The sequence below is a fragment of the Aegilops tauschii genome, chromosome 1 (assembly GCF_002575655.3).
Source record: "Aegilops tauschii subsp. strangulata cultivar AL8/78 chromosome 1, Aet v6.0, whole genome shotgun sequence".
NCBI lineage: Eukaryota > Viridiplantae > Streptophyta > Magnoliopsida > Poales > Poaceae > Aegilops > Aegilops tauschii.
The window spans coordinates 353749197-353775108 of NC_053035.3; positions in this window are offsets into that span (position 1 = coordinate 353749197).

Here is a 25912-nt window from a genome sequence, read left to right on the forward strand (position 1 = left end):
CAGAAAGTAAATTGTAGCCAAGAGATTCAACGATCATAACATTTTGGATAGAGCTGTTATGAGAGACGTCCACCTTACCAAGGCCAACTACTTTACCCTTTGAGTTGTCACCAAACGTGACATACTTTCGGGGACCGTCGTTTTCAGCAAGATCACGGAACATGTCTTTATCTCCGGTCATATGATCAGTGCATCCATTATCAAGAACCCATTCCTTTCCTCCTGCCATGTATCCATGTAGGTTAGCCATAAGACCAAAGAGTCTCATCGACTCATCAAGATCAAAGTCACTATCATCATCCTCATCATAATATCCATGTTCAACATCATCATGTGAATGATCATCACCTAGAGAAGGTGATTCATTAGATGTATGACCATAACAATATGCATCTTTATGGATTCTAATTAATGACTTGTGAGATGATGCTACTAATGACTCCAACATCTCCTTTGGCACGCATAAGGTCACGAAGCTCAAATAGACAATCACCAAATTTAGGATCACTAGGATTCATTTTATGAAAAGCTATGGACTTTTGAAGAATCTCATCTAGATTTTTCAAGGAATAGTTTGGAAAAGGCTCCTCAAGATATCTCCATATGGTATAAGCACATTCAAATGTAGGCAATCACACAAGCAAGTTTCTAGGCAATCATCTTATGATAAGGTTGATAGTTCTAAGATTGCGGGTCATGTCAAGATATTCATCGGGGGTAGGATGCAAGGGATTAATAGGGGGCACACAAGGGCTAGTAATGTACTTGTTCAAATTATATTCATTGAAAATCTCAAGCATCTCATTTTTCCAAGCACTATAGAACTCTCCGTCAAGTATAGGTACTCTACGTCTAATACTTCCAATCGTAGACTCATCCATCTTCCTCCAATGGTGATTAAACCAAAGCAATGGAGACCAATGCTCTGATACCAATTGAAAGGATCCAGAAGAGGTGTCTAGAGGGGGGGGTGATTAGACACTTCAACAAGTAAAGGTGGCAATTTTAATTTTCTTTAAGTTGAGGTAGAGTTTTAGCACAAGTTTAAGCATTCACAATACATTTCAAGAAAGCATGGCAAGAGTATATGAGCAGCGGAAAGTAAAGCATGCAAGTTGCAAGAAAGTAAAGGGATGGGATTGGAGTTTGCAAACGCAATTGAAGACACGGAGATTTTTGGCATGGTTCCGATAGGTGGTGCTATCGTACATCCATGTTGATGGAGACTTCAACCCACGAAGGGTAACGGTTGCGCGAGTCCACGGAGGGCTCCACCAACGAAGGGTCCATGAAGAAGCAACCCACCCTATCCCACCATGGCCATCGCCCACGAAGGACTTGCCTCACTGGGGTAGATCTTCACGAAGTAGGCGATCTCCTTGCCCTTACAAACTTCTTGGTTCAACTCCACAACTTGTCGAAGGCTCCCAAGCGACACCTAACCAATCTAGGAGACACCACTCTCCAAAAGGTAATAGACGGTGTGTTGATGATGAACTCCTTGCTCTTGTGCTTCAAATGATAGTCTCTCGAACACTCAACTCTCTCTCGCAGATTTGGCAATGGTGGAAAGATGATTTGAGTGGAAAGCAACTTGGGGAAGGCTAGAGATCAAGATTCTTGAGGTAGGATTGGAATGTCTTGGTCTCAACACATGAGTAGGTGGTTCTCTCTCAGGAAATGAGTAGTGGAAGTGTAGGCACGTTGTGATGGCTCTCTCACGAATGGAGATGGGGGTGGAGGGGTATATATACCCTCCACACAAAATTGAACCGTTATACACATTTGACCCAACTCGGCCAGACCGATTCGGTCCAAAATGTGAACGTTAGGAATCTCCGTGGGACCGACTGGAACAACTCAGTGTGACCAATGTGCTAGGGCTAGGGCAAACATTAACTCGGTGTGACCGATTACCTCAACTCAGTGAGACTGAAATGAAGTAATAAGCAACAGAGCGAATGACAATCAATCTCGGTGTGACCGATTGCACTGACTCGGTGAGATCAAAAGAGTGCAACATGTCACAGGGAGAATGCAAGGCCATCTCGGTGAGACCGAGATCCGTATCGGTGTGACCGAACTGTCTAGGGTTTTTGCGGTGGCTATGTCAAATGAACTCGGCGGCGCTGGATGGAACATTTCGGTGGGGCCAAGTTTGACTTTGGGTTTTGGACATATTTGGAGTGGGAAGTTGTTGAGGGTTTTTGGAGCAATATCACTAAGCACTTGAGCAAGTAGACCATTAAGCAACACCTCATCCCCTTTTAATAGTATTGGCTTTTCCTATGGACTCAATGTGTATCTTGGATCACTAAAATATGAAATGAAGAGTCTTGAGCTTTTGCCAATCTTTGTACTTAGCATTTTGAAGGGGTTCCACATCCTCTTGTCCTTGCCATGCCATTGTTGAACTCATCTCAAATACACTAGGTAAAGGTATTAGTCCAACAAGAGATATGTTGACATTAATTACCAAAATCCCCAGGGAGCACTTGTGCTTTCAATGATCCATCGGCAGCGGTGCTCCACACCCCCGGAGCACTGGTGGGGTCACAGCACCAACCACCCCCGCCACCTCCACCGACCGGCGCCGCCTCTGCCCGATTCGCGCACGACGCCTCCTCCGAGTGCGCTACCCACTACTGTAGGAGCTGCTAACGCGACACTACAATCAGAGACCCTTCGACGAAATTGTGTGCGATGCCATAATCGCAAACGGTGGTGTAAAAAACCCGTCAAAAAAGGTGCAAAACGTTTGCGATGGAGGATGCATCAAACATGGTTTAGATTTTAGTTGCGTGTGCGATGCAGGGCATACGGTTCAGTTCAATTAACTGTTTGCGATGAGGAGGAACAAAAGAAACGGGCAGCCAGATGGAGGTGTGTGCGATATACAACATACGGTTCACTCGGATGAACTGTTTGTGATTAGGAAACACAAAAGAAACGGTCAGCCAGATCAAGGTGTGTGCGATATACGGCATGCGGTTCACTCGGATGAACTGTTTGTGTTGAGACAAGAGAACATAAACGGTTCAATATAACAAGATGTGTGTGATACGCGACAAATAGGTCTGTAATTAGAAATGTGTGCGAAGACCGATAATAACACAGACGGTTGCTGCTAATAAGACGTGTGTGTTGTGCGATGGGATTGCATACAGAACAACAATATATATATATACACACACACTTATAAGGACATGGTGCATAACCAAATTAAACATCCACTTACATAGGTGGCTACTACAACCATGGCATTTGCGCACACCAAAGTAAACTATTACATGCATAATTACATAGGTGGCTACTACACACATGAAATTTCCACACACCAATAAAGTAAACTATATATTACATGCATGATTAACTAGCATAAACGATCATCTGATCATCATCTACTTCTTGTGACGCTTGCTCTGCTTGTGGCTCGATCCGGGCTCGTCGATTTGGGTAACGAGGCACTTCCTTGTGTACACACTCTTGGCCGCGAACCTGAGGTGAGGTTCATCCAGTTGCCGCATCCAGGCCCTGTGCCAGGATAGGGGACTTGTTCTCTGGGCATCCTGCTTCATCTTTTTGTAGTAGGGGTCGATGATGGCCGAGGCGAGTTCGACCAGGGAGTCCTTCTTCGTGCTGCCCCAGACCCTGTAGTGGTCACGGATTTCGACAAGGTTCTTGCTGGCCAAGCCCGTAACACTGAGCACTTTTACATTGTCGGTGGTTTCCACTGTGGCGAACTTGTAGTCGGTGCTATTGACAAACCTGTTGAAACGGCCGCAAGGCTCTATGACCATGCAGTAGTGGTAGATGAGGACATGATGGCGCACGCACAACTGGGCGACGGCAACCTTCTGATCCATGCCGGGACGGCCGGTGGTGTACTGGAGGTCGATGCCGACCACCTTGTACTTGTCTCGAGCAAGCAACTGCTCAACGCTGTTGATGTAGTCGTCCACCACGGCCGGGTTGATGGTGTACACCAGCGAGAGATCCGCCTCCCTCGCGTGGGTCTCCAATCTATGCTCGCCAAACTCCATTGGAGCGCCGCTAGACATCCCCTCTCTATGTCGTCGTGGGTGTCCTTGTTGTGTTGTGGGGCGCGATCGAAAGGTTGAAGAGACTAAGGTTATAATGACCGCGGGAATTAAAGGGGAAGCCGGACAGCCAGGAATATCGGCAGGCCCTGATGGCAGTTCTAATTTGCAACGCGTAACTCCATCGTGCCGCACGTAACTGCATCGCGTGGCAACGCGTGCGGTGCAACCGCATGCATATGGGGCCCCAACGTGATCGTGCGCACGCCCAACCGCTGGCAGAGCGTGCGCGGAGGGACGCCAGCAGAGCGCTCCGCGATCGCCTCAACGGCAAGCAACCATATATATATGCATATAGCAGTTGAACACGCAAGGAAAAGCTGTCCACAAGCCGAGCGCGCCGACAGACGCGAGCAGAGCACGCCAACGGACGCGAGCAGAGCGCGCCGCGGCGCCTAACGGCGATCACAACATGCTGCGGTGCCTAACGGCGAGCAGAGCTTGTCGAGGGACACGAGCAGAGGCCGGCACAGTGATAGGTGGCAAATAAGACGAACTGTGCGAGCGATGTCGGAGACATCAAGCACGATTCATATTAGAGTTGCGTGTGCGATACGTGGCATACAGTTGATCCATCCGAGCTGTTTGTGATGGAATAAGCCGTGTGTGTTGCGGGCAAATGCTTGTTGGCATATAACCTTAAATTTAACCAAAAAAGTGTTAATGCATGTTACAAAAATTGTATAGCTGGAAACTATGTTCAAATATGACTCCAACGATACAATCTTTGGCGACATGCATTTGTATTTTATTAGTTAAATCCTACTTATAAACCAGGACGCACTACAAAAAAAAGACACTTCCGTGATGATACATGTTTGTCACAGTAGGTCACGTTTTCTGTCATGCATGTACATCCATGACAAATTTATGACAGAATCAAGATAGTCATACCTGTGCTGTCGTAGAAGTGTTCCATGACATTACGAAAATTATCATCACGGAAGTGTCCACTTCCATGACGATAAATCGCGCGTCATAGAAGTGCTTTCGTTAAGGGTGACCGACACATGGCATCCACCGTAACGGGACGCCGTTAAGCTATCGGGTCTGGTTTTGGATCCGATAACCCGTTAACAGCCCAGACCAATGGGAATTTTCCATGTGTAAAATTCTCATTGGCCGGAGGAAAGACGTGTCGGCTCAATGTTCGGACAGATGTCATCCACTCATTGGACAGGAGGCGCCTATGATACGTTGACATGTGGCACGGCCCAACAGAGGCCCATTCTGGTGAAAAGGCCGGTCCTGTCAAAATAAGCGGGCCGGGCCATTAGCGGCCTACTTGAGTCAGGCCCATTTACAAGTATGGCCCATACAAGTTACACAGAATCGGCCCATCAAAGGCCCATTCTAGATTCGACAATTTCCAGCCCATCGTCAGTTTAAGCCCGTTAACGGCCCGCTACATTTTTGGGCCCAATATCGGCCCGAGCTTCTTTCGGCCTGTTAGCAGCCCATCGTCAGTTCCAGCGTGTTAACGGCCCGGAATGTCTTTCGGCCTTTTCTCGGCCCATTCTGCAGTTGGGCCAATTCTAGCCCGCTGTGACTTTAGGCCTGTCCTCGGCCCATTCAGTAAATGGGCCAACTCTTAGCCCATTTTGTCTCTCGGCCTGTTAAGGGCCCGCACAACAGGTGGGCCTTTGACTTTAGGTCCATTAGGGGCCCACGTTCCGCAGGGCATCATTTCAGCCCAACGCGACTTTCGGCCTGTTAAAAGCCTAGTTTGCAAATTGGGCCTCCTCTGGCCCATAACACTTTCGGACTCTTACTGGCCCGTAAAGTAAAAGGGCCGAGACAAAATTGACATTTATTTTGGCCCGCTAAAGGCCCGCATGGCATTTCCATTTATACGGCCCTGTCGAGCTTTAGGCCTGTTGACGGCCTGCTAAGAGCCGTTGTTACGGTGGGCCCATTTGGGATCCACTTAATATTGTTTTGACTAGCCCAATTAAGGCCCGCTTTGACTGCACATGTTTGTTCGTTTGTATGGCGTCCAGGAAATGTTTGGGCGTGTTGGCCCCCGTTTCAATGATATAGCATATTCAACAAATATCCTACTCTATACTATCGCCTCTAAAAAACATACACTATACAATAAAAAACATAGAAACATAGAATAATCCTATACTATACAATAAAGAGATTACAGCCGAATATACCCACTGGGCATTATAGTTCGGCACCAGTGATTATAAAGCATACACAAACAGTAAATTACATACACTGGACAAATAAAGCTCATACATCATGGACACGCATCAACAGAACTTACCATTTGAACTATAATCTCTTCAGAAAAAGGGATTGGCCGGATTCAGATAGCACAAATTTCAGTCTGCAAAATCTCCAATTCCTTCATGGTTACCTTAGTGTCTTGTTTCATTTTTTGGACTCCTGCATCTAATACCTGCATGTCCAGTCTCAACTTGTTGATTGTACGTTGAGAATCATGTACACATTGTCTTGCCACCTCTAGTTGATGCTCGAGAACATCAGCACATTCCAATTCCAATCCATAATCATTCGGTAACAGCCATGCCGCACTGCTCGCAGATCTTTGTGTTGATGTCACTTCATCCTGAAATGTTTCTGTAAGTACACATGACTAGGGCAAAAATATAGTTACAACAGTGAAGCGAGCAAGACAGACTATTTTGTACATGGAAAAACATGACTAACAATAATGTTACATGTCATGAAGCATAAGCAGGTGATATTTTAAAAATTATAAAAAAGGTAGTCTGTGCAGCCTGCATACAAAAATCTCTCTTAGCTCACCAGAGGAGAATGATGTTGGGGCCCAATCCAAAACACAGACAAGTTACAAATTTGGACAACATGTTGCGTATAAGTAAGCAAGCAGTTGGCCATTCTGTAGCTCAATTAAAGTCTTAGGGAGCATAATGAATAGCAGAGGGATTCATACAAACCTACTACAGCAAGCAAAACTACGCAATCATTAGCCTAGTATAAACTAGATTGTGAGCCTCATGCAATAATAGTTGGTTAATAGACTTCAAAGCTTCAAGCACACTTCGCTAGAGTAATTAAATGGTAAGGCCTTTAATTATGTCAACTAATAGTTATACAAGTACCCAACATCAGGCATCATTGTTTGGGCATCTCATTAACTGAGGACAAATAAAGCAATTGAAAATAGCAAATTAACTATGCCTGAAACAAACAAGGAATTGAACTGTTGAGTTGGATACAGTGACTTACCTTAACTGGTTGAACAGACTCAGGCGCAGCTCCTACTTCTCTTGCAAGGCTCAGCGCAGCTCCTACTTCTCTTGCAAGGCTCCTTCCTAACATCTTGTACTTGGAAATCCTCAATCTTATCTTCATTGCACCCCCTCTGCAAGGTCACACAAACTAGTTACTCGTCTCCTTGGAAGATAAATATGCATACTTTCCAGTCTGTGAACAACACAAAAGGGTGAGATTATAACAAAACAATACCACATAATGAAACATGCCACATCTCTTGCACTTGCACACAATGAAATGAGCATTTACTATGTCCGCACTATGTAAAAACTAGGCATACCTTCGAACTGGATCTCCAGGTACTCCTGGAGAGCCTACTTTAGTGTACAGCCAAACCTTTATGTCACCTATGAGTTAGACAAGGCCCCACTACAGCAGCCCTTAGTGTTTAAATCGTTGACAAGCTCTGTTAGAGTGTTAGTTCAAGAACAACAAGCAATCAAAGCAAACAGTCCTAGTATGGCTGGCTGATGCAAACAACAATTGAACAGATGTGTGAGAAAATCTTACATATCAAGAAAAGAAGCAAAGAAGGAGGCTTAAAGACCATCACTTGACTGACCAAATTTAAGGGGCATTTAAACATCATGTGCAACGTATGAACTAACATAAACATTGCATATTCCAGATTCTACAATGGAATGCACATGTATTAGGTTATGCCATGTATGATGATGCCTAAATGTACACTATAGCAGGCAGGAGTGATTCATCATTGCACGCACAATTGAATTGCAGGTTAAGGGCCAGTTCGATTCCGCCTTTTCAGGGCTTATTGTCAAAATAAGCCATAAAAGATGTAAAAATGTCATTTTTGAGTTATGGGCTTGGGCTTAACTTATTTCGCTTTGGAGGGGGGTGTTTCGGGTAGAAGCTCACTAAAAATTGAAGGGAAGGGGAATAGTGAAATGACTCTGTTGTCTGCCTATATTACACTCAAAATGCAACTGCTCACGCCCGCGTCACACCTGACCCTCAAGTAAAAACAAACACGCAAGCGTTCATTTCCCTGCCCGCTTGCATCTCCTCTCCCCTTTCCCTCTACCTCGATCCCCTACCTGCAGCCCTAGGGGTCCTCCAGTGAGCCGTCGCCTCTGGTCCCATCTGGCCTGGTCCTCAACGATGCTCTGTCCAGCTAGGCTACATGGCCGGCAGGTAGGGGCAAATCTCCCTGGCTGCTCCTCCCTCTGGTGCCACCCCTCATTCTCATGGTCTCCAGCAGCTGCTCCACTGTGATCCGTCCAACGCACTACTCCGGCGGGTGCCGCACAACTACGGCTGATGCCACACTGTAGCAGAAGGCATCTTATTCCCCCTCCCCTCCTCCCAGGCTGTGGCCTTGAGGTGCTGTTGGAGGATGAGCTCATCCAACAAGGTGAGGATCTCCTCTGATTTTTTGCCAAATTTTCATTCTGATCCACTATACGATGGATTGCTATGAGTTGCTCCTGCTATATGATGCATTGCTATGAGCTGCTCCTGCTGCTGCTATATGATGAATTGCTATGAGCTGCTGCTGCTATATGATAAATTGCTATGAGTTGCTGTTGCTATATGATGAGTTGCTATAAGCTGCTCCTACTGCTGCTGTATGATGAATTGCTATGAGCTGCTCCTGCTGCTGCTATATGATGAATTGCTATGAGCTGCTCCTGCTGCTGCTATATGATGAATTGCTATGAGCTGCTCCTGCTGCTGCTATATGATGAATTGCTATGAGCTGCTGCTGGTATATGATGAATTGCACACTGCTACTGCTGCTGTATGATGAGTTGCTATGAGCTGCTGCTGCTATATGATGCTTTCAGGTGGTGCTGCTATATGATAATAACCAGCCACTTGGACCATCGAGTTTCAATAAATAATTGTTCTTCATTTAAATGTGGGTCATGCGTTCTTCGTTTAAATTAGGCAATGGGATCTCTATGGAAGACATTGACCAAAGTAGATTGTGCCAAGTAGATGGTATCTTTGTGTTTGCATTTTGAACAAATAGTGATGGTCTGTTTTCCTATCATATTGATGACTGCACTGGGTTCAATTTGTGATGTTTGCAAGTCAAATTATTTTTCATATGGGCAGCAAAATGAAAAAATATAATGCAATCTAGACTTTTCACTGATCATACCAAAGATAAGCTGAAAAGAAAGGCAATGAAAAGAACTGGTTGGCTTATTACCTGGAGCTTATATTCACAGGTGCTTATTTTCTTAGGATAACTCGTAATAACTGTCCCTAAGAAACTGGGCCAATAGAACTGACATACAAATAACATGTCATGATGATTGCAATGGAGGAGTGACCTACCATAGCACATTGTATAGGCTCACAGCTGCCTCTCCTTTTTTGCGATGTTCCATGAAATTGCCACATACATCTTGTACTTTTTCATTGTGTAACCCTATCTGCAAGTTGACACGGCTAATTTCAGACATCTCTACATGATAATACATTGCATATCCCTTGCGCATATTTAAACCACCTATTAATGATTGTGTGCGTAGCATAAACTAGCCATGACTCCCTGTGCTGGACTAGCAGGCACTCTAAGGGAGCCTAATGTAGTGCACTGGAATTCCTACATGCCACCTACCATTTTGTGTAATCTACTGCCTCTGTTCCTAAATATATGTCTTTGTAGAGATTCCAATATGGACCACATACAGATGTATATAGATGCATTTTCGAGTGTAGATTCACTCATTTTGCTCCGTATGTAGCCTATAGTGGAATCTCTAGAAAGACTTATATTTAGGAACGGAGGTACGAGGTAGTATCATGTATGACATCTACATATCTAATTTAGCAGCCAGTAGTAGAAATCATTGTCTGCACAAAGGGATTACTGGTTGAAAATCCTAGCAAAGCACGCTGGCAGGCACACAACAATACAAGAGAGAGACGCACTTACAAGATCATAGCAATGCCTCAGTCCAGGATCTTGGTTGGCCAAGCTGTTAGATCCAGAAGAAACATCGTCCTTGTAGTTTTTGCCAGCTGCATAAAGGTAATAGTGACCTGTTAGTATATTTGAAGTAAATCGGGCAGGTGGTGCTGGACGGGTTTAAAGGTGACAAGTACCTAGGCCGTGGCGCATGGTTGGCATCTTGCCAGACGGTGGGAATCAGGTTAGAAACGTCAAGGGTGATGACGCTGCGCTGGCTGTCGGGGTCCGGTAAGGAGATCTAGAACCGCCGAGTAGGTGTTTGTGGAGCGGCTCCGGTAGGGTGGACTACGGTGTGGGCGAAGCGGATCTGTGGCCGTGGACGAGGGCGTCGGTGAAGCTGCTCCGGTGGTTGGGTTAAGGATGGTGTCGACGATGCAGATCTGCGGCCGTGGACGGGGCGTCAGAAGCTGCTCCGGTAGGTTGGATGAGGGTGCGACGAAGCGGATCTTTGGCCGTGGACTTGTGAGTTGGCAAAGCGGCCCCGGTAGGGTTGAGAATGGTATAGGCGAAGCTACTCCGGTAGGGTTGACGGTGGTGTCGGCGAAGCGGCTCCTGTAGGGTTGAGGAAGGTGTCGGCGAAGAGGATCGGAGGCCGTCGGTGGGGCGGCTCCGGGGGGTGTGGACGAAGCGTCTCCGGTGGGGAGTACGAATGAGCCGCTGCAGATGCACTGCGGTTGACGAGAGTACCGGCGAAGCAGATCCGGCACCGTGGACAAGGCCGGCACTGAATGGGCTGTGGTACAGTGGTGGATGAGCAGTCTAGTTGTTTCTAGTGGAGGTGGGAGGGGTAAATGCGGCCGCAGAAGCAGATCCGGTGAGGTGGACGCCGCTGGCAGTGAATGGGCTCTGGTACGCTGGTGGATGAGCAGTCTAGGGTTTCTAGAGGGGAGGGGTAGAAAGGCCGATGAAGTACGGACGGCGTGATGTAAGATGCTCTGGTGCTGTGGAGTTAGTCGTTTTTGCGGGAGGGGGAGAGGAAATGGGGGTGTCGTGTGGTGGGGGGGAACCAGAAGTTACCAAAGCAGCCCCGACCTATTATGTAGATGAGGGCGGCATTGTTACTGTTGTTCTCCATGCACCAAGGACAAAAGGGGAATTTCGCATGCTAAAGACTAGGTGGCGGAAATTTTAGAAGGAGGCGGGAGATTTTTCCACCCGCGGGATCGTTCGTATCCAGTTTCAACTAATTTTGGACCGTGCTAGCGGGAAGGTCATGCGAGACTGTGTACACGGGGCACGCGTCAGCAGTTAATAACTGGTGTGAAGTCCACCCTAGAAAAAAAGACAATAACTCGGGATGATGCGCCGATAACTTGGACGTTCACACGGGCGCGACCAACCATACGGGTGTAGAGGCGCGTTCACAAAAAAGCGATCAAACGCTCAGCCTATGTATTTCTCGTGTAAATAGATAATTTAGTGCCATTGGTTATTTACTTTAAACATAATGCATTGACGTGTTAGTGTAGAGGCGCACAAAAAGAAATGGATATTGTAGTCCCACAAAAGAAATGGATATTGTAGTCCGCTACTTAAAAGTGTTACCTCATATGATTACATAGCCTCCATTTCATAAATTGCGTACCCGTTGAATTCATATATGAATATTACATATATTACTTCATAATAGAACCTTAAATCATCCAAGACTAATGAATTTGAATGCAAGAGTAACAATGGTGCATGTACATGATAGCTACATTGGTTGTTTGAAGAAACATCACTGTAACTTTGGCATGCACAATTGGAAAGGTTTATTTATATAGAAAAAAATGTGATATGTGAGTGTCTAATCTTTATAGCGTTGAATCAATATTGTACCTTTGGCCACGATACGAAGTAGATATTGATTTATGTTCAAGCGATGCACGTCCACGATTGCTAGGTAGTGATATGTGAATGAATTGTGCAATCTCTCTCACACGCATACATATCTCATTTCCCCGTGGGCATCGGAATCACACGCGCACTTCGTGTATTTCTCTCCCTCCGTCAAGGTTAGAATTTGTCTTTCTACCCCGTCCTACAAGTCTCTCACACAGAAACACACACACTCTCTTTGTCGAACATGCCCACCCCTTTAATTCCGCCCACCCACAGCCACTAATGTCTCAAAGGATAATTATGTCTCTCACACATATTCCTAAGGTTAACTCAAGTTCCGGAACCATATGAATACATACAATGAGATTCCAGCAGAGCACCTTTTGTTTTGAGATCTCGCTCTCTCTCTCTCTCTCTCTCTATCTCTCTCTCTCACACACACACATGCGTGCGTAGACATTGTTTATCGCTTCATTTTTTCTGGCACTTGCATGCACACCATTTGTTTATCACCGTGATGCTTTAAGTATGCCTCGCACACATCCTATCTACCTATCCCTTAATATAGATATGGGTCACACAAACTCCTTCTCCCTACTAGCAAGATGCCCATGCGTTGCACGAAACATCAAGATGCATTTGTATGATTAGATTATCTTGTGGGAGAAAAAGATGAACGAGGGAATGCCTTATTTGCAAATGTGGAGAGGGGTGTGGGTATCCTTTTGCAAAATTGCCATAGTTTCCTTCCTATCCGTCAGATATTAATCGGATGGCCTATATTGCAGGATGGCAGGAACACCATCATCACCAACTCAGTTTTTTATAAGAGTAGAGATATGTAAGTGTCACTGCCCCCCACCCACCCACCCACCCACACACACTTCCCGACACCGGAGGAGTAGGGTGACACCTCAATCTTGATACTAATCTATCGACTGGCTTCTCTCTACAAACACACACACACACACACACACACTACCCGACACCGAAGGAGTAGGGTGGCACCTCGATCTTGATAGTAATCTATCTACTCCTCTTTCAAACACACACAGACACACACACACACACTCGCTAGTTGTGCCTCTGTGCTTACCGCGCACACTCTCGATACATCTTTCTCCCCCTCCCCTTCCCCCACCCCCAACCCCAACAATGACAGCAGAAGGGTGACAACTCGATCTGATCTTAATCCGTCAATCAGTTTCTCTCTCAAACATTGTGTCTCTGTGCCTCGCTCAAACACACGAGATTCGTCTTTTTCTCCGTAGCCCCATCGATACGTAGACTTCTCGCGCGCGCACAGCTGTAGTGACGATGACGCTGAACCCAATGTGCCTTGTTTTCACCGGCCTCATGTGATAGTGTTCACCCTGTTTTCTGTTAATTAACAAGACAACCTTTTCTTTGTTACTACTAGTGAATCTGAAATCATTCGGGACAGACATATAATATATCACTTCAACCCAATTATCGTAGTAACTATTTTAAAAGAAACTAGCTAGATGCCCGTGCGTTGCACAGAACATTAAGATGCATTTGTATGAGTAGTTTATCTTGTGAGAGACTAGCAAGATGCCCATGCGTTGCACGGAACATCAAGATGCATTTATATGAGTAGTTTATCTTGTGAGAGAAAAGGATGAACGAGGGAAGGCCTTATTTGCAAATGTGGAGAGGGGTGTGGGTATCTTTTTGCAAAATTGCCATAGTTTCCTTCCTATACGTCAGATATAAATCGGACGGCCTATATTGCAGGATGGCAGACACACCATCATCACCAACTCTGTTTTTTATCTCTAACTCCTATAAAAGACTCGGTTGGTGATGATGGTGTGTCTGCCATCCGTCATTTCTGACCATCAGATCTGCATCTAACGACTATGATGTAAGTCGTGGCATTTCTGCAACAAGACCCCACTTCTCTTCTCCAATTTGCAGAAGCCCCTTAGTATCTTGAAACCAACCACATCCCCACCTCATCAAAACAGCCACAAGGAATATATTTTGAGTGAAACCTAATACGAGTATATTTTTAGTGATATATACACCAAACTAGAGTGTTTTTCTTTCAAGTTTGTGAACATGTATTATTCTATTTTGGATTCGTTGCAACGCACGGGCACATTGCTAGTAAGAGTAGAGAAAAGGATCAACGAGGGAAGGCCTTATTTGCAAACGTGGAGAGGGGTGTGGGTATCTTTTTGCAAAATTGCGATAGTTTCCTTCCTATCTGTTAGATATAAATCCGACGGCCTATATTGCAGGATGGCACGCACACCATCATCACCAACTCTGTTTTCTACTCCCTCTGTTCCTAAATATTTGTCTTTTTAGAGATTTCAACAAGTGACTACATACAGTGCAAAATGAGTGAATCTACACTCTAAAATATGTCTACATACACATCCGTATGTGGTACTCCATTTGCAATCTGAAAAGACAAATATTTAGGAATGGATGGAGTATAAGAGTAGACATGGAGATATATCTCCAGCATGGTCTACAACAAAAATGTGCTGAACTGGTTAGCGCCGGATGCTCGCAACGCGATGACCTGAGTTCGAATTCTGTCTTTAACTTTAGATTTTTATATTATATATTACTTATTTAATATATACTTCTTTCGCTACTGTACTGATAGTGGAACCCACAGAGTACTTAGAATACAAGATTAAGGATGGACTTGTTTCTTTTTAACTTTCTGTACAAAGCTGTAGCCACCCTGCAAGTCATGTGTACACTGTACATGCAATTAACTTTTTATAGAGGGAGAATCATACACGCAATTAACTCAAATGGATTGGATGTGACTCTCTTATTTCCAGCATAAGAGCATCTCCAACGGTAGCCGGCAAATTTCCTCCCGTTTCCTTCCGCGGAGGACGACATCAAACGCCAGCGGCATACATTTTCACAACTCTAACCAACCAGATGAAATTCGTGCAAACACGGACTATTTTCATATAAGCATGCAGGATTTTGTATAAAAAAGCCGGATCTTCATATAAACATGATGGATTTCATTACATTTACATGAACTAGGCGGTGCTAATCCGGCTCTCTTGGTGTAATTAATACTCCCTCCGTCCGGAAATACTTGTCCTAGAAATGGATGTATCTAGACTTATTTTAGTTATAGACACATCCAATTTATCCATTATTAGAACAAATATTTCCCGCCAGCAGGAGAGGGAGTACCTAATCTAAATGGCCGCCCGCGGATCCCATTGTCTTCCTCATGTCCGGCAGACACTTGCGGGGTTGACGAAGGTCCTCGAAAGAGACGAAGCAGCAAAGAAACCACCTGAATGCGCAGTCGTCGCCTCAGCAGTGGCCTTCATGGGACCCAAGTGGCGGTGGCCTCCCGGGTTCTACTTCTCCTCGATGATGGCGGCAGACACGGAGAAGCTGGCCACCGACTCGTCGCTCTCCACACACCCGGCTTCTGTCTCTGCCTGCATGGCATTGCCGCAGGCACGGGAGGCGTGGCCACCGCAGACACTGGTGGCGCGGTATGACGCATCAGTGACGACGCTCGTACCAGCGTGGAGCAACTCACCACTCCTCATCGAGCTGAACTGGAGCGGCGAGTTGCTGAACTACGCGCCGGATTGGGGCGGCAACTTGCTCCGTCGGGCCAAGCGAGGTTGATGAAGCACCGAGCGGCCTCGCCCGTATCCGGAGGACTCGACGGGCCACCTAGCTGGGTAGTATGCCGGAGAATGGCTCCTGGGAAGCCATCGGAAGAGTGGAGAAAATGGTGGAGGAGGAGATGGGGGAGCGGCGGAGGGGTGCGATTCTTGCCCGCTGTCTGTCTGGCCTCGTTTAAATAGAGGGCGGACGGTAGGAGCTTGGTCGGTGTCTGGCCTAGTTTAAACTGAGGGCGGACGGGAGGAGCTCGGCCGGTGTTGCGTTTAATTCTGGCCCGCTCATGAACGGACGTGTGGCCGGAGTAGGTTTCTCGGTTTGCATGCGGGTTTAACAGAGGGGTTTGATGGAGGCGAGGAGGTGTGTTCAGCCGGGCGTGCAGCGGGCGGCGCAGTACTATTCGATTTGGCAGCGGGCGGCACAGTTCCCGATACGGCTTTAATGCAGACGAGGGAGCAGTAGCTGTTCCCGAAATGTTGAACGGCCAATGATGCATCCTCCTTCAATTAGCATCGTGCATGCATGAGGGAAGTAATGGGAGGAGGACCGGGAAAAGAGGCTGCACGATGTGAATGCAACGCAGTTTGCACTCATATAAAGGCGCCCCTCCATTTCAATGCATCTACCACATCGTACGCACCTAAGCATTTGCCTAAGCACCTACACTAAGCGCAAAAGTGCTCTCTCCAGACCCATGGCGGCGATGCGCGCGAGCGGCAAGCGGCTGTGCCAGATGGTCCACGACGCCGGCCTGCGACATGGCGCCGAGGATCGTCTCCAGACGGTGTTCGTGACCGGCTGGTGGATGGCCGCCGTCGACACCAACTACGACTCTCAGTTGGACCAGATGATCATTGCCACCACCAACAAGTTCACCGTCCTCAAGAAGCTCAGGGACGACATCGCTGTACTCCTCCAGCCTGCGCGCCCGGGCTCCTCATTGCCTGCCACCCTAATCGGCCTCCATGGCCGGAACCTCTTTCAAGCACTAGTGGCCCTGTGACTGCCCGCCGATGGCACGAAGAATGTCCACCTGGAGGTCATGCTCGCTGCGAGGCGCCTCGCCCTGCAAGAATTCGTCGACCTACACATCCACATGTACGAGCAAATCATGTACATAGGTATCTACAACGCCATTGAGGACGCTACGACGTTGGCCTTCCTCAACCGGCTGGAAGCCTTGGATGCCTTTGCTGAGAAGCACCTTGACCTCGACACAAAAGCCGCCGCTCCTTAGCCGCCGGTCGGTATCCCGACGCACCAAGTTGAGGAGGAGGAGGTCGTACGTTGATGGATGCATCTTTCTTCTTGCCTCCTGTAACCACCACTGCGATTGCATCATCATGGCCTTAATTCTTATTGCGCTATTGCATTCTTGTTCCAGTCAATACCGACATGTGCGATCCCTTTGCTTAATTATATGCATCACTGTAACTAGTACTCCATCCGTCAATTTATAAGTTGTGCTTACCTTTTCCATCAACTTCGTGCAACGCACGGGCATCTTGCTAGAAACACTAGAACACGTCGGACCGCATGTGACCAAACCGATGATGCACCAACCTAGCTACTACGTACCCTGCTTATCTGGCGGAAATAGCCCCGCCCTAGCGTTTCCAATCGTTATTTCTATCTATCGATCGTGCCAAGGAGCAGAACCAAATGTTACAATTTATACATTTTTCTCTACTCCTACTCCTATAAAAGACTCAGTTGGTGATGGTGGTGTGTCTGCCATCCGTCGTTTCTGACCACTAGATCTGCATCTAACGACTGTGAGGTAAGTTGTGGCATTTTTGCAACAATAGCCCACTTCTCTGCTCCAATTTGCAGAAAACCCCTTATTATCTTGAAAGCAACCACATCCCTCCCTCACCTCATCAAAACAGCCTGAGAAATATATTTTGAGTAAAAAGTAATATACTAGGAGTATATCAAAACAAGAGTGATTTCTTTCAAGTTTGTGAACAGGTACTACTATTCTACTACTTTGGATCCGTCGCAACGCACGGGCACGTTGCCAGTAAAAGGAAAAGGCCTGCCGCGTTCGCGTCGCACCCCCACACGCCTGGGAATCGGGAGTACTCCACAGCCCGTCCGGCATGCCACATAGCTAGGGAAGGCGTGTTGCCTAGCATTTTCACTTTCATGTGGGACCACCGTTGAGCAAACTGACCATTGGCAAACCGCACCCCGTCCGCCGCCGGGTTGGAAAACAGAAACGAGGGGAAGATCTAGCTGTAGCACGGATGCCAAGAAATTTGGTGTCTGATGGGGCTCGTTGATAGAGTGTTATTTACTCATAACTAGCAAGATGCCCATCCGTTGCACGGAAAATCAAGATGCATTTGTATGAGTAGTTTATGTTGTGGGAGAAAAGGATGAACAAGAGAAGGCCTTATTTGCAAATGTGGAGAGGGGTGTGGGCATCTTTTTGCAAAATTGCCATAGTTTCCTTCCTATCCGTCAGATATAAATCGAACGGCCTATATTGCAGGATGGCAGGCACACCATCATCACCAACTCTGTTTTATATAAGAGTATATAGATATAGATATAGATATAGAGAGTAGAGATTACCAAATCTCATGAGTGCAATGCACGTGTAGCTTACTAGTTGGTTACCAAATATCATCCGGGTTTGGCACGAGCTCGTACTACGGGAGCACCACAAGGCCTTCCTATCCGTCGCAACGCACGGGCACATTTCCCTCTCGGGGCCCACGGGACCAAACTTCAGTGGCTTAGTGCACCAGCCTATGAGTCAATGACATGCGGACCTTAAATGCGGCTGGCCCACATGTCATTCTCATGGTGGTGGCGTGGTTCGTGACTCACTCGTTCGAGATGAACCGGCCGGTGGTGGCGTGGCCGTGGCAAGGGTGCCACAGCTGGGCGTCGAGGCGTAGATGGCCACATCGGCGGGTACTACCTGTAGTACAAAAGTACTCCAGCTGAGGATTGATGCCCGTGATGAAATGTGTCACAGCCGCTGGATGAAACTTCGATGGTGCGGGAGTACGAATCGGAGCAGGCAAACCGCGTCCAATCGGGTGTGGCTGTGGTAGAAAGTTGATGGTCGTCGCAGTTCAGCTGGCCCGCATGTCATGCACACAAAGGCAGAGGAGCGGTGGGGCCGAGAGGGATGAGGCGCACGTCGGGGGACGTCGTGCCATGGGTTGGAGCGGCATCATGGGAATCGCGTGTGGGTGTGGCAGTGGTAGAAACAAGAAACGTGATGGTCGTTGTGGTTCAACTTCCATGGACAAGCTGTCATGTCTGCTGACACATGCATTGCATACCGCTCACTACAAGGAGCAGTAGTAGAGAAAAGTTGTTCCAAAGATACCATTTTTTCGATAAAATTCTTGAGATATCATTAGTTTTTACACATGTGATTACTCCTGCAAGGGTCAATCACAACAGGTGTTTTGTAAAAAAATGCATCTTGATGTTCCCTGCAATGCACGGGCATCTTGCGAGTTATAGAAGAAGGCCACACGGGCATCTTGCCGCAGGGTGTGCCACCGACCCAAACTTCAATTTTCTCTTTAGACGATTAGGTGCACCGGATGTCGTGCCATGCTACAAAATGTAAAAAAATAGCTCCAAAACTTTTAAAACCTGTTATCTTCAAACCATCAAAACAGCTCGAGGAATATATTTTGAGTGAAGCATGATTTACTTTTGCTGACATATGTATATCAAAACTAGAGTGTTTATATTTCAAGCCCGTGAACAAGTATTATTCTACTACTTTGGATCCATTGCAACGCATGGGCCAGCACATTGGTAGTAGTAGTCTCTATCTCTATCTCTACTCTACTCTTATTCTTATAAAAAACAGAGTTGTTGATGATGGTGTGCCTGCCATCCTGCAGTATAGGCCATCCAATTTATATCTGACGGATAGGAAGGAAACTATGGCAATTTTGCAAAAAATACCCACACCCCTCTGATACTAGCAAGATGCCCGTGCGTTGCACGGAACATCAAGATCTTGTGGGAGTTAAGGATGAATGAAGGAAGGCCTTATCTGCAAATGTGGAGAGGAGTGCGTGTAAATTGTCATAGTTTCCTTCCTATCCGTTAGATATAGATCAGACGGCCCATATTGCACGATGGCAGGCACACCATCATCACCAACTCTGCTTTTTTATAGGCCGTCCGATTTATATATGATGGGTAGGAAGAAAACCGTGGCAATTTTGCAAAAAGAAACCTACACCCCTCTCAACATTTGCAAATAAGGCCTTCCCTCGCTCATCCTTTTCTCTCACAAGATAAACTACTCATACAAATGCATCTTGATGTTCTGTGCAACGCACGAGGATGTTTCCTTGGGGGTCTCTCCAGCGCGGCGTGGCCATAGTTGCAAGTTGACGCCCCTTGAGATGCCGACGTTGAGGGGCACTCGGATTTTGTCCGATGAGCAGGTAAGATGAGTTTGATCACATAGTAAATGCATTCTAAAGACTACTTCCGTGTCCATTTCCTAATTCTCCCCCTGCCCACTGTTTCACAGGTTAGGCTCGATGCGAGTGGAGATTGGCTTGCATATGTATGGGAGGGTACCAACATCAATTTGCACAACATTTACAACGGTGACACCGTTCCTGTAGAACCTTTGTCCAACATTGGGATCAGCCATGCAACGGGCCACCACCTGAATTGGTACGATGGAACCACGGTGAGATTCAAGAAGATAGCACGAACCTTGCACATGGCGGTCAAAGGTGGACGATGCTGTCTGTGGCCGATTTGTTGCCGTACGAGTACGAAGACGCTGTGCTCCTTTCTAACCGCATCTTCGCGGTGACAAACTAGGGGACTTGTTTCGTATGAGACACATCCAACGGTATACTCCCTCTCTCCCAGTTTATTTGTTTTGAATTTTTTCGTTTTATAAGTTTCAAACTCAAATTTAGAGCTCCCCATCACATGTTGAGATTACAATGTCCATTAAATCGTTGCGTGCATGTATAGTAAAGAAACAAATCTCGAGTTTGCCATGAGTTCATGCAGCGTTAGCACCACAAGGCCTGGTGCATGAGTTACATTTACCTCTCGGGGCCCTCGGGTCTGAGCTTCAGCGCCTTACGACACCTGCCTTTGAATAAAAAACATGTGGACCCGATAGGTGGCTGGTCCACATGTAATGCTCCCGAAGGCAGAGGGGCAGTGGGGCCGAGAGGGGTGAGCCGCAGGTTGGGGGACGTGTGGTGTCATGGGTTCGAGCGGCGTCGTGGGAATCGCGTGTGGCTGTGGTAGAAACTTGATGCTCGCCGCATTTCAGTTGGCCCACATGTCATGCACACAAAGGCAGAGGGGCCGTGCGGTCGAGAGGGGTGAGGCGCACGTCGGGGGACGTGGTGCCGTGGGTTGGAGCGGCGTCGTGGGAATCGCGAGTGGCAGTGGATGAAACGTGATGGTCGCCGTAGTTGAACTTCCATGGACAAGCTGTCATGTCTACGGACACATGCATTGCATACCGATCATTGGAAGGAGTAGTAGAGAAAGCTAGGCGGATAAATAGTTCATTATACTCAAGCGGACCCATGCTACTACTTGTTCCAAAGACATGCACACCATCGAAATAGTCCATCTATATCAATATACATAGAGAGGGAATATTTTTTTTACAAGAGAGGAAATAGTTCATCCATCCATAATGCCCTGCTACTGGTGCAGCGTCTTCTTCTTCTTCTTGTTCTTGTTCTTCTTCTTCTTCTTGTTCTTCTTCTTCTTCTTCTTCTTCTTGTCATTTTCTGTGGGAGACAGCTTCGCAACAAGCTCTCTGGACCTTGCAGCTATCTCGAAACTCACACGGGCATCGAGGGCAGCATAGTTTATCCGCTCGTATGTCAAGGGATAATTCTCCCATCCAAACGACCTTAATGCCAGCGTCTCGTCACCCTTCTGAAGATTTGTTCAGAGCACAAAATTTTCTACGTCGAATAGGGATGGTGTCGGTTTATCACAATCTTCTACAGGAATTTTTATTTTGGTTTGTAGGTCAGTGATGCTTTTCAAATCAAGGTTGTACGGCTCCAACTTCTGTTGTCCCCTGCGATGGCTGCCCCACAGAAGTATATGTCCTCTCGAGACAATAAATCGTGAAGCTCACCTGGTATGGAGGGCGTGTGTATTATGTGGTACACCAAAACATCATCTTCGAGGCACAGCTGAAGGACGGCGGCGCGTTGGATCTTCCCAGTGGCACGCTCTGTGTACTCTGCATCGAGACCGATGACATTCATCTCCACCTTTTGGAGGGAGTTGGATACATTGTTGATCCACTTCCGAACAACCCTTGGGTGGTCAGTGACTGTGGCAACTATGCTCAACGAGCCTTCGACGAGGACATGTTGGACGCTAAAAACCTGCATCTCGATCTCTTTCGCCATTTGGAACCGCTGGACCGGAGGACTATGGTTTGGAGAATTAGGATTAGATGGCTAGTCTAACAGAAGAAGATGATTACTTATAGGGGCTTCGGAATTACTCCAGGAGGATGTGAAGAGGTTAAAACAATGTTAATGCAGTGTGGTTTGGATGCAAATGAAGATCAAGGAGTAGTGAAGAAGCCGAGGAAAATCGGTTCCCGATGGAGAAGTAAATGGGAGAAGTTATGCGCATGCATGAGGAGAGCTGTGGTGGTTTGACTGTTGCATGCAATGGATTGGATGGGCTCTTCGGTTGCCTTTTCTCTCTCCCACGCGCACGCCCACTTGCATGCTGCAGTTTATTGGCTGGAGTCTGGCTGCAGCTGCTCATGCTGTGAATGCGGGGCATGGAGGGAAATGGGCGCATGCAAAAGGGTATATACGCAGACTAATTATAGAAATACTGAAAAAAGTTATGCACAGACAAAAGAGGACCGGAGGGAGTACTACTCATGTTCCTACTACAGTTAAGGAATATGCGGTTATCCTCAAAAAAGAAAAGTCCTTCTTCGCGCTTCAGCATGCACGAGAATTTGGGTCTGCTCGCAATATGGATGATACCTGGAGGATGAAGTGAACCCAGAGGCATGCTAGCCCGGGAGTACTACTCATGTTCCTACTACTCCTACTACTAGTAGTAGTACAGTTGTGGTACACTTGATGGTCAAAATACTATTATTCATCCGGTCCTCACAATGAAGTGACAAGACCCTGCGCCCGAGGTGACACCAGTCCAAGCGGCGTGTCCGGGTTACCAAAGTCAGCCTCACCTTGTGCACTGTGCAGTCACTGTCACCGCCGCTGTATAGCATGCCTCGCCTCGTCTCCCTCTCCCCTAGCACCACTCCATCTCCATCTCCGTCTCGCCGGAGATCCTGAGGTCACTCTTCATCATCTCACTGTGCCCCCGCGTACCCTCGCCTCGCTCGCCTACCCCAGTACCACTATTCCCTCGCTAGCCGCTCCAGCACCGAAAGCCTTCTCCCCCGTACATCAAGCCCCCCAAAACCCCATCTTCCAAGCTCCACCATGGCCGAACGCGAACCGCGTAGCATCCAGATGAGCCGCGATTGGAGCAATCTCCCCAGTGACGTCCTCGACCTCTGTTGTTCGTGTGTGGATATGTTGAGCGCCCTGCGGCTGGCTGCATGCTCAAGGGGCATGCACACGACCATCGTCGAAGCGAGGCCTAAGCTTTTCAAGACACCCTGCTTGCTGCTATCTGGTCTTGCGAGATTTGCTCACCATGATACGGAGGCGTACATGATGCCCCTCGACTTCAATCCAACCTCCATTAGCCGAAACTTCTTTGCAGGTATGTAGTGGGTCGCCGTACATCATTTCCCTCGACTTTGATCTGATCACCATCGCCCGAAACTTCTTGCAGGTATGTACTGGGTCGGCATGAACTCCCACTGGATGGCTGCCGTCAGAGAAGACGGGGAAAAGTTGGTGCTCGTGAACTTCCAGACCTCCCATGAGATTATCCTTCCTCCGTTGGATGATATAGAGTTTTACCTTCGCGGTCCAAGTCATCTAGATTACGTCATCAGTTGGACGCACTTTGTTTTACAGAAGATTGTAATCTGCCAAGTGCCCACACGACATGCGTATTACGCAGACTTCAAGCTAATTGCGTTGTTCGACAAGGGACTCGCCTATCTTTCCGCCGGTGCCTTCTTTAGTTGGAGACAGCTCAGCTCGCAGTGGATCGTCGTCAAAGCTGATACACACTTCTGTGATGCTATTGAACACAATGGCATCATCTACATGATCGACAAAGCAGATGGCACCATGTATTGCTGGGATGCCGCGTGTAAGTTGTTTCCGTCTGATGTTAATGATGACGCCATGACACTGTTTGAACTTTTTGTGATGATTGACATATCCCTGTTTGAGCAGAATTTGAGTAGAACTATGGCAATGTATTTGAGACACCGTAAATCGGCTATATTTGGAATGAGTTAATTCATGCGATTGTGACCATGTCATTACGGCCAATTTGTACCCCTGAATAATAAAACTATTAGGAAGATATTGATATTCTCCTTATTTTATAGTAATCTATATACTACTAAATATGAGTGTGTATCATTGGCCATGTTAGTTTCCTCATTTTCATGATGTAGAAACATGCATCACACTGTTGATTTCATCTAACCATACATTAGGGAAGCAAATGTGCATATGGAGAACTCTTTATTTTGAAGCTCTGTTGGAAAAGGCAGTGCCTAGGAGCCGCTTAGGCATGCTTAGGCGCTAGGTGATGGCTAAACGCCTCACCTAGGGCATAAATGGAAGTCTAGGTAGGGCAAACAAGAAATTTTCTACCCAATCGAGAAGTCATGGCATATTGCATTGATATGCCAAACAGGTCGTATTCCAATGTTAGTAGCTGTTAGTTATCTTAACTATATGCCCTCAATTAATATCAATACACATATAATAACCACAGATACACCCCAATAGTAAAACCTATATGACCGCCTAGCCCACGCCCAACGCGCTTAAGCACTGCCTAGGCACTAGGCGAAGGCCAACCGCCTCGCTTACGCCTACCGCTTTTTCCTACCTTGTTTTGAAGTAGTGAAATCCTGTAATGCTTACCATGTGTACATACCTATGTTCGCCCTTCAGCAATCAATAGCTAGAATAATATGCTCACAAAAATTTTGCCCATAGAACATGAGTATATAACAATGCATGGTCTGTTAGTTTCCTTGAAGAATTTGTTTGTGAGGACAGAACATGATTACATAACATGCATGACATGGTAGTTTCCTATGAAGAATCGATTGTGAGATAACATGAGTATAACCATGTATGGCACTTATATATTTTCTAACCTAGTATACATTTCCCTGTATTTTCCTCCCAGTTCCAACAGGGACATATCAATGTTGTTTCTTGCATTATCCTACTCATACTCTGAACAATGCCGATCTTACATTAACAATGCCTGTCCTTTTTGATATGATGCAGTGTCCCTACAGTTACTGCCCTTTGTAATCACACCACCTTTGCCAAAAACAGGGAAGCACAACTGGTTCCTCGCTCGATCAGAGGACGGCAAAAGACTGATGATCATTCAGACACATGAGTCGAAAAAGTTATATTGCAAAAAACCCACTGTATGCAAGCACTGTGAAATACGTGAGTATCCGGACAGTGGCTGTTACGTCTATGAGCAGGATACCAGCTTGTTGGGGCCTGCAGGATTTTTGAGTTGGAGGCGGGTAAACAGCCTTTGTTCATACTCTCTGTTTCTCGGACTCAATTATCCGATTAACTAGGAGATCACCATTGGCAAGGACCTTGATTGTGACAGCCTGGATTTTGCCTTCTCTCTTTTTACCGGACTTGCCTTCTCTCTCTTTTCGGACTTGGTTTTCATCGTGGTTTTTGCCTTGATTTGATTTGGATTTTTGGATCAATTCAAATGGACTTGTCACTTGGGCATATCCTTGGCTTTCACCCAAGTGACCTATCTACCTTATTCCTCCCACAAATTCCCAAAATAATAAACTGAATATTTTTCCTAAAAGGAAAATATTCATTTTTCTCTCTTAAGCTCATTTCAGAACTTTGTGCTCCAAAGCAACCTCATTTTTCTTGCTCAGAAAAATATGAGATAATTCCTAAATATTCTTAGGACCATGGCACATCTTCCC